The sequence below is a fragment of the Bos javanicus genome, chromosome 13 (genome assembly GCF_032452875.1).
Source record: "Bos javanicus breed banteng chromosome 13, ARS-OSU_banteng_1.0, whole genome shotgun sequence".
NCBI lineage: Eukaryota > Metazoa > Chordata > Mammalia > Artiodactyla > Bovidae > Bos > Bos javanicus.
Window position 1 is genome coordinate 78775397 of NC_083880.1, and position 10060 is coordinate 78785456.

The window sequence follows — 10060 nt, forward strand, 5'->3', positions numbered from 1 at the left end:
AAGGGCAAAAGACAGCAATTATCTGTCTAAGCAAAAATTACTGCTCAGAGGAGAGAAGGAACAAGACTGTCCTAAAACAAAACACTGGGAAGAGCAACAGACCATAAACAAACTTTCCTTTCAGATCCTTATACAGGCAACTTCAAACCTCACACAGTTGCTACTTCTTCAACTACCACTGGCACAACTCTCACTCATCAAGAAGCTAGTGTACAGCCAGATGCTTTAACTGCACGGCCTACCTGGGATCCTTGGGTGTTAGCTGACATCCAAACACACAACATCACTATGGAGTTATGAAGCACTCATCTGGGCCCTCATTAGCCCAACAGCTCACAGGGGCACTATAAAAGCCTGTGCTCCAAACACAGGCCTGGGAGCCGGGCCGGACACATTCCAAAGCTCACTTCACTGCTGCACACCGCAGTGCCTTGATTTCCCTACTTGTGAAACAAGGACAGTCCTCAGAGAATTGAGAATGGTTTATAAAGTGCTAAGAAAATGATACCAATATTAAAGGCTTTGACCAAATCATATGTGAAATGACATACAAACAGCTCAAAGCTAAGAGACTCAATTACAATCTACACCCTTACTGGAGAAGCAATTAGGATGTGGAAGGATTTGCTTTTAATTCTAAGAGATGGTCCACGCAGGAGTCTCTTACAGATTCCGTGCGTGTTTTTAGCTACAACGCAGTCTTATACTGTGGCATACGTTCAGGGCGGTCTTCCCCTGGTAATTCTATTCAAAGTCTTTCATGCTCTTCTCCTTAATTTTCAAGCCTTTATTTCTGGAACACTGCTAAAATTCTTGAGATAATCAAGATTTCTCTAGCTGCTGTCTTGGAACTAAGCTAGGGATCAATACAACCAAGGAGGCCTGTGACTGCATCTGAAGACAGAGGACAGGAACACATACAAGGAGAGAAATTGTAACTGAGGACTGTAACAGTGAAAAGAATTCTGCATTTTACACTTATTAGAACACAAATGTGCACCCCCTCATCAAAACTCACTTTACATAGCTGGCTCACATTTTACCTGTGACTTCCTGTATACAAGCATATCCCTACATAATCAAGGTGAGAGAGAGATATGTATCTCCCAGTTTGAGAAGCCTGCTAATATACAGAGAGCCTTCTCCTTCCAGTGAAGCAGAGGATGAATTCTCATTTCCACCGACCCCTCAACTGGCAGATTATCAAAGACAGGTTGTGATCAAAACAAAGGTATAAGGGGTACTGAGACCCTAAGAGACTGAGGGAACCCTATCCTCCATCCCCTCACTTTCCAATGAACTGAATCAGGCAAACAAACAGAAATATACAGTCACGTGGAGCGGTGGCCACTCAGCAATCCAGGTGGAAGGTGCCAATGTGTAAACAAGAAACAGCCTCGACGTTCAAAATATCAATTCACTTAATTAGTGTGGGGTTTGGCTCACACCAGGTTCAAACACCAAGTTTCCAAACTGACAACACAAACCGTGTAACCAACAGAGATGCACATCAGCAAAACCTGGCATTCACTCCAGACTTAACGCCGCAAGTTCTTATAGAACCAGGGGAGGAAAACCTTTCTAAGTTTACATGATGCTAGCAACACATCAAGGTCTGTGAATTTAATTATAATTAATACACAGTGAGCAACATTTCTCTTCATGTTCATGCCTCTTAGGCAAATAAATGAAAATTACACTCTCATGGAAAATATTTCACCTTCTGAAGATATAACAGACTCTATGAGGTTTTTTAAAAGTGAAAGTCCTTTGGAAGTCTAGGTTGAACAAGTAGTTTATTACATAACAGTACTTGAGCATCTTGATGTAAGCTATGAATTAGTTTCTAATCTTATAAAACAAGAATTAAATTTTTGTATTTTCACATTAAAAGAAAAGTTTAAGATTTAAACAGATTAAAAAAAAAAAAAAAAACCACCCTGACATTTAATTGATTTTCTCCCCCTGTGCACTTAAATATATTGTTTTTAAACATTACATCTGATATTCGGACCTTTTATCTGTATTTTATTTGTATATATCATTTCAACACTAAAAAAGTATAATGTGTGTGTGTGTGTGTATATATATCCACCCATCTATTAAGAAAATCAATCTGCCAAGGTCTACGACAACTTATGCATTTTGTTATTTACGCATGGTTCTCAAAAGAAAAAATACTACTTTCAGAATAAATTCTCAAGTTTTCTTTTTATTTTTCCCCTACCCAAGGAGGGATCCCTACTTGTTCCTTTATAACAGAACAGCCCTATCTTCCTTATTAAACTGTATTTTTCACAATTAAATGTGCAGTCAGAATGTGTACATTAACCACCAGATTGCTACTTAAATACTAAAAACTTTTAATATTTTCTAAAACTTACCAGCAGTTACACTTCAATATATAATGCACCTAATGTAATTATACTTCTAGCAATCAAATACAAATAATAAACACATGTAGGAGTGTATGTCACTAATAAAATCAAAAGCCATTTTTATTTGATAAAAGCCTATTGATTATTCGCAAACAAGTACACATTCATGGAAAGGTTTGTTCTGATCAGAGAATGTTTCAGGTTTTTAGAAGCTTAGCAACTCTTGAGACGGGGTCATCAAAATAATAATAATCTAGAACTTACTTGCCATTTAATCTATCCAACTTGGTGGCATTCTATTCTTAATATAAACAGTATTATAACTTTTCCTGCACTCCGGTTTAAGGGAAAAAAGACAAACTGAAGTAAAACAAATTCGTAACAGGTATGTTTAAAACCAATGACTTTCAGAATAAGGAGGACCAAGGATCTTTAGAGATTCAGTCCAACTTCCTCTATTTCCTACACAGAGACTTTAAGAACCAAAAACCAAAGATTGAGTTAGTTCAAAGTAAAGCAGTCTCTAGTAAGGCAGTGTTAGGAAATTTTCAAAATGGGCCAAAGACAAAGGAATATTTACCTAAAGTTCAATTAAATAGAATACCCATTCCCCACCCTCTAGTTAATTGAGGCTTTTTAATAAACCCTCACAGTTTACCTAAATTTCAGCCCTTCAAGGCCAACTGTTTCACCTTTTTTTTTGAACGCCAAAATCAGGAAACCTTTGAAATTGCAGAATTTATGCTTTTTAAGAGCTCACAGCAAGTTTTCCTGTAGGGGGAAAATGGCTATTACCACTAAGGACATCAGTTAACATTGTATCTTATGCGTAATTTACTCAATCAAACAGAAACACCTTCACAAACTTCACCTCCAACATAACCCTCAAAGAAGAAACTTTATTCAAATTAGTCATTTAAAAAGTTGTACAACTCTATATCAAACACAAATTCAGGTCAAAATTTTATCTACTTAACAAATACTAAACAGTATTTAAAAATTACAAGTAATACCATTTAGATTATATATCTGATTCTTCTAATTACTAAACAAATTATAAAAGCAATTATAGTTAAGTCTCTAATGGAATACCTGAACCAAGCTGCCTCCTTTTCACTCACCAAAATGTTACTTGGTAGCAAATGTCCAATGCAAATTCTCCCTTAAGCATCAACTGGTTAAATATGTTTCAAAGACTACAACATTTATTTTCCCAAAGATTTACCTTGGTGAATCTTTTTAAAACACTTGTATCAAGGTCTTAAAAGTACCCCGAGTGTCAATAAACACTGCCAATCTTTGGTAGCAAGTACATGTTCATGGAAAGGCCTGTTCTGATCAGAGAATCTTTACGGTTTCTAAAAGCTCAGCAACTCTTGAGATTGGGTCATCAAAATAACAGTAATTGAAAACTTAAGGTACTTTATACACAAGAGTGCAGAATGAAAATCATTAAAACAATATTAGCAACTTTAAAATTTTCTCTTAAACAAGCCACAAGTCATTTCTCTGTTCAGAACCCATGTCAGCAACCAGCTCTAACCAACCAGCTCTAACTGGTTCCTTGAGGAATGTGGCTAGGCTGAAATTTGGAAGTGTTGGCTTTGGTGGTGACCAAAGAGGAAGAAATCTCTGGCTTCCCTGTTGCTGCAGTTCCCACCCTCCAAAATGAATATACCCACCGGTGTGAATTGACAATGTGGTCCAAAGAGCAAGGCAGGAACGGAGTCCAGATCCTCAAAATGGTAGGACAGGGCATAACCACTAGGCCACCTATCAGTTCAGTACAAAAAGTACAACCCTGCGCATCATGGTGCAAAAGCTGGGGCCTAGGTTTCGCATTGTGCATCTCACACCTATGGAAATAACAAGAGGAGTAAAATCTACAGAAATCAACACACCCTAAGAAGGTGGGTGCTCACAGAAGACTGGTGTCAACACTTTTGCAAAGGCGGTTGGCTACTGGGATAATGAATGGCAATTTCAAGTCCAAAGTTGGAAAGAAGCAAAATTTTACAATCAACTCAGTTGAGTTTAACAGTGGAGAACTCAACATGGGCTTGACGTTTACCAACAAAGCTTTGCAAATCATGACACCCATCTACACGCTTATGAAAATTACTCCCCCACTAAAATCTAACATCCCTCAAGGATTTTGAACTCTCAAAGAGTTGAAAAGACATGGGGCCATGAAGAAGGAATGAAATCAACAATACTCCCCCAAACCTGTTACTCTCAGGTTTTGAACTTTTCCCTTTACCATCTGACCTTGGAAAGATATGGTGACACATTCAAAGCTTAAGGCGGAAGAATTCCAGAGAAGGGGGAATCTGTGTACCAAGATGTGGCAAGGTGATTCGTCAAGAACAAATGTGGATTGTCTAAGGGTCAACACTTTGAAAAAGTCAAAAGAGAAAACTTCTAAACTGCAGGGTGGATTCTTTAATAGAAATAAAATCACTGCTCTTGACTCACTTGATCCTTCACCATGTTGCTGTCAGCTCACCAACTAAGAGTGTCAGAGTATCTTGCTGGGTCCATTTTCCCATGGTCTGTAGAAGGCGCTGTGAAGCTCATCCTGCTCTAGCTCTGGGGCCCTTCCCCCCTCTGCAGCCTTACCCAGTGCAGGGAATGCGCCCCCTACTGACTCCAACACTCATCGCCTTTAGCCGACTTGGCTGCGGTGCATTTTGGGTGGGGGCTGGTATTTTCTTCATGGCCATAAACCAGAAGCAACAATGCAGATTTATAAAGAAACTCTATCAAGCTACCCAGGAGATTTTTTTTTTCCCTTTCGTTTTGAAGGTTCAAGACATTGGCACAAGAAGCATGAGGGAAAGGGCTTGGGTCTGTGGGGATGGACAGCATTAAAATGGCAAACACAGGAAACAGTTTGGTTCTTTTTCCCTCCTAAGCCTTTGTCTGAGAAATGGGGTTATGGCAAGAACTGTCCAGAGGAACGGGGGAATGCAAGAACATCAAGACGACTCAGTGTGGTATGTGTGTGGCTGAAAAGAATATTAGGTCTTAGCGCTTGGACTTGGGCAGAAGAGGAAGAGAGGTAATCGCGCCTTTTCCAGCAGACAGGCATCCAGATTTGGGGGGGAGGGGAGGGCAGGGAGGCAGTCCAGAGGAAGAGAAGATGTGAATAAATGGGTGCTCAAAGAACTATTCCCATTCATTGCACTAAAAAACCAAAAAACCCAAACCAAACTCGCAGCTTTCTGGATTTCCATTTTTCACCATCTTATTGCAAAGTTGGGGCTCAGAATGCTCGCAAGAGGTCGTGCTGACCAGGCAGCTGCGATTGAGAAAAGGGGGTAGTGGAGGACTCCGTGGTCAGGATAGAAAGGAGCTGGCATGTTGGGGAGGAAGGACCGCACAGGGGAGGCAAAGACTTTCACTTCGTGCCCTGCATGCTCCCCGCCCCCCCAACCTGTCCCCCCTCCCCCAGCTAAAGGTGGGGAGACCCGGCAGAAGGCTCGTCCCAGGGATTGGGGGTGTGCGTGGGGGGCTCGTTTGGGGTGGGGGTCGGGAGAGAGGGATTGGTTCCAAGGATGGGAGCAGCTCGGTTCTCGCTGGGGGCGGGGTGGAGGGAGATGCCACTAGCGGCAAAAGCTCTGGCGGCCGGGGCGGCTGCCGGCCTCCGCGGGCTCGCGGGGCGGGGAAGAGGGGTCGGGCTGCAGGAGGAGGCGCCCGGACCCCGGAGCAGAGCCCGGGTAGCGGTCCGCGCCGGGGCGGGCGCTCCGTCGGCACCGAGTGCGCAAAGGGAGCGCGTGCGGTCCCAACAACAATGCGCCCGCGGGGCCGGCGGGCGGGAGCCGCGCGGGCCGAGGGTCGGGGGCCGGGGCGGCCGCGGGTCCGCGCGCGCGGCGGCCGCCGGGCTTACCTTGACTCGGCCTCGAGGCGCGCGCGGGGCCGGCGTGCTCGGGGGCCGGGCGGCGGCGGCGGCGGCGGCGGGCGGATGGCGGCGGCACGGCGCTGGCGGCGGCGAGGGCGCGCCCGGGGCCTCGTCGCGCTCCGGCTCGGCGGCCTCGGTGGGCTCCGGCTCGCGCCGCGGCCGCGGCTGCTGCCGGGGGGCGCGGCGGGCGCAGCAGAGCGGCGGGCGGCGGCGGCGGCGCGAGCGGATCCCTCCAGTCCCCGCGCGGGCGGCGGCGGCGGCAGCGTCGTCGAGCGGTGCAGACAAAGGAGGGGCGGAGGGAGGAGACGGAGGGTGTGGGAGAGGCGGCTTCACCGGCGCGGGCAGGCGGGCGGCGGCGGCGGCGGCCGCGCTCCTTTCGCTCCTCAGCAGCGGGGACCGAGAGAGGGAGCTGTGTCTGAGGAGACGCCAAAATCCCCCTTAGCGCTGCCTGCGGGAGGGGGAGGGGGCACAAGATGGCGGCGGCCGGGGGGGGCGGGAGTTCAGTTCATGGATCCCGGCGGGCGGCGGAGGGGAGACCGGGCCGGCGGAGGCGGCGGCGGCAACGGGCGGGGGAGGGGGCTGATCCCGCGTCTCCCCTCGGCAGACAATACAAGCGCTTCGGAGCGACTCCCCGAACCTGCCCTAGCCAAAATGGCGGCCGAGAAAGAGCGGAAGTGACGTAAGTACCTCATTAGCATAAGAGGACTCATTGTCCAGCTAAGTAGGGGGGGCAGTGGGGGCCAGTACCCCTTCCCCCCATGCCCCCCAAAGACAACTCTCACTTCCATATGTGCCTGCACGTAACTTTTTCTGAGGGAGGGTGGCATCAGCACCCCTATCCCCGCCTCAGGGAAATTATATAATCCCCACTGAGGGGGAGCTCTCGCGAGAACCAAAAGGATTTGCCATTGACCCACTAGGAGGCGCCGCGGATAATGGCCGCAGTGCGCTTCCATGGCCCTTGTGCACGGCGGGCGCCTTCCTCTGGTCACAGCGCCGACGGCGGAGGTACAAGCAGCGGGCCGCAGCACGCCCTGCACTCAGTCAGGTGGCCGTGCTGGGGATCCCTGCGCGGGCCCGGCTGGGCCTGGACTACATCTGGCGGGAGGGGCGTGTGGGCAGCCCCGCGGCTCCACGTGCTGGGAAGCCCGCGCTCCCGGGCTCGGCAGAAGGAAGCCTAGGACACCTGGCCGGCCATGCCCGACACTTCCTGCCTTAGAGGAGGCGTGAGGGCCTCGTGCTTCACACACCGACCAGAGATGCGACCCAACTCATGGGTGCTTGACCCCTTGCGGGTGGGGTGGGCTATTCAGTGGACAGGCCTGCATTTTACAGAAGGCCGGCTGTTACCCGGGGACAGGGCATTCTTCCAAATCAGTGATGGGCTCTTCTCTTTGGCCTGAAGAAAACAAATGGGATCCCTAGTTTTTTGAGGCCATTGGCCTAGTGAGCCAAGGATGAGAAATGATGTTGCCAGTGGGCCTCCATAAGATCCTCGAAAACCACAGACTAGTCCCAAAGACAGTCACTTTAAGTGCTCCCACAATTTGGATAGCACAGAACGTAATGGAGGCCTTTGAAGAGTTAGGTCAACCCCAGCCAACACATCATCTCAACATTCTTGAACCCATCTTTTATAGCTGAGTGTCTATCATTGGCTAAACATACTGAACAATGATGTCTATTGTGGAGAATTAACCAAACCCGTTAAGATGTGCTCTGTACATCTTACACTTATTTTGCTGTTTCTCTAAATTTCAAGTTAAGTGTCAAACAATAGGTAACATCCCCAAAGAAGCTGACTTAATTGAAAATAGTACAAATTATGGTTACATAGAGCTTACTGTCTAAGGCTTCAGTTAGCAGGTTTAACAAGCTGTTTCATCCAACTCAGTATTCCATTCATTTCTGAAATTGTGATAAAATATATCTTTAAAAGCCAAATCAGTACTTCAAGGGAAAACAATAGCTGGAAAAAGTTGTAAAAAAAAGAAGAGGGGGGACACTGAAAACAGTTTGATTTTACAGAGACAAAGATGAAGAATCTAATTACATGTTGCAGAAGACACTAGCAACAACTAATATGAAATAAACAAAATAATTTTTAGTTTTTTTTTAGATACCATACTTAGATTCATACAGAGATAATACCAATACAAAGGGAGAACATCTGGATTTCATCCTTGGCCCCATTTACGAAGTAAAAAGGGATGCTGGATTCACATGTAAATGTTTAAATAGATTTTCCAGTGTTTAAGTCACTAGACTTACTACAAAAATGCATCTAAATAGTCCAGATTCTTTTCTAATAACTTCCAAATGGTCCAAATTTTCACTGCCCAAATACTTTACTGTGAATTCCAACAGTGATACTGTTGGAATGATTGTAGGAATAACAATCAAAAGACTAAAAAAGGCAAAAGGTACCTAACCTACGCCAGTGACATCTGAGAAGGCAATACTTTAGTAGTGAGATCTCTGAGGTGGTTATTTAATCTCTGCTCCACATAGCTGACAATAAAGATTTAACTTTGGGTTTAGATGAAAAAGAAAACATACAAAAAATTATTTGTTATCTTAAAACTAACTTCACATCAGTGATGATAAATTTCCTAGCTGTTATCAGTGATGAGAGAAGTTCTTTCCCCGAGGGGTCCATGGTGGGCTCTGCACAAAAGGGAGACAGAATAGTACTGGCCCTTCTTAGAACATGTTCTGTGAATTCAACCTCGGAACAGGTCATGTTCAAAATGACACCAAAGGTTGTATACTCTGGTATTCATTTCTGCTAAGATCTGTTGGGAATGCAAATGAAAAAATCAGATTTTAAATTGCTTTAGCAGCCAAATTAAACTAGGAAAAGGTAGTCAGAGAAATACTGTCCAATAAATATGTTTATTTCATTTAGAGACGCCTCTCCCTTTTACTTGTAAAGGAAAAGTCAACTTGATTTTAAGCTTATTTGCTTAAAGTATGTCTCACTCAAAATTTTAAAAGATACATGATCTAAAAGCTATGTTATAATCGGAAACTTATTTGTAGTAAGATCTTATTTGCAATACCTACTTAAAATGGGTAAACAGAGTATCTCTGCTGGCTTTACTGAACAACCTTTTAACTTGCAGAACAGTTTCCTCAAAAGAAGACATCTAGGGGATTCACTCATATGTATGCTTTGTTAAGGGTCCTGAAATAACATGGAGACAAATTATTTTGAGAGAAAAAACAGTTGTTTAAAAATTACTACCGGTGGTAATTCCCTGGCAGTCCAGTGGTTAGGACGTGGTGCTTTCACTGCCAGGGACTCCAGTTCAAGCCCTAGTTGGGGAAGTAGGATCCCACAGGCCTCATGACTTGGCCAAAAAATAAAAATTATTACAGCAGCTAGATTTATGCCTTAATGTCATCAATGTTTATCTTTACCAAAAGAAGTTTGTGCCCAGAAGAGAAAAAAACAACTAAGCAATAAAATGTTGTTGCTTCCAATGCACGATATGTATTTTAAACCGACTTGCCCTGACAGGTGAAATGCTCTATCAAGTCAGCAGCTACAAAGACCCAAATTTAAATTGTGCTCTAAATGTATTATCTGGTTTAAGAAATTTGGGGTACATTTTAAAAGAGCAGGAAAGGTGTGTATTTTTCAGTTCATATAGAAACAGCCATATGTGTATTTCATGAATATGATTAGCACTCATCTTACTTCTGACACGTATTAGGTATGAATCCAGTCTTTTTCAAAATCTTCCCCAGGTAAGAAATCCTGCGTTTGTATACTTTA

The 10060-nt window shown here is 44.8% G+C and overlaps 1 protein-coding gene across 5 annotated transcripts in view; it reads right to left on the bottom strand.

Moving 5' to 3' along the window:
- Nucleotides 1–9973, bottom strand: part of ADNP (activity dependent neuroprotector homeobox) — a 34529-nt gene extending 24556 nt beyond the window's left edge. The window contains exons 1-3 of one of the 5 annotated variants that reach the window (XM_061437956.1): nucleotides 6268–9973; nucleotides 4061–4234; nucleotides 3071–3149 (exon numbers count right to left, since the gene is read on the bottom strand). The gene's annotated coding sequence lies outside the window, so the exon portion shown is untranslated. Of the gene's footprint in view, nucleotides 1–3036; nucleotides 3150–4060; nucleotides 5815–6267 lie in introns of those variants that run through there. The other 4 variants (XM_061437955.1, XM_061437953.1, XM_061437957.1 and 1 more) reach the window with 4 other exon arrangements.
- Between the last annotated feature and the right edge of the window lie 87 nt (nucleotides 9974–10060).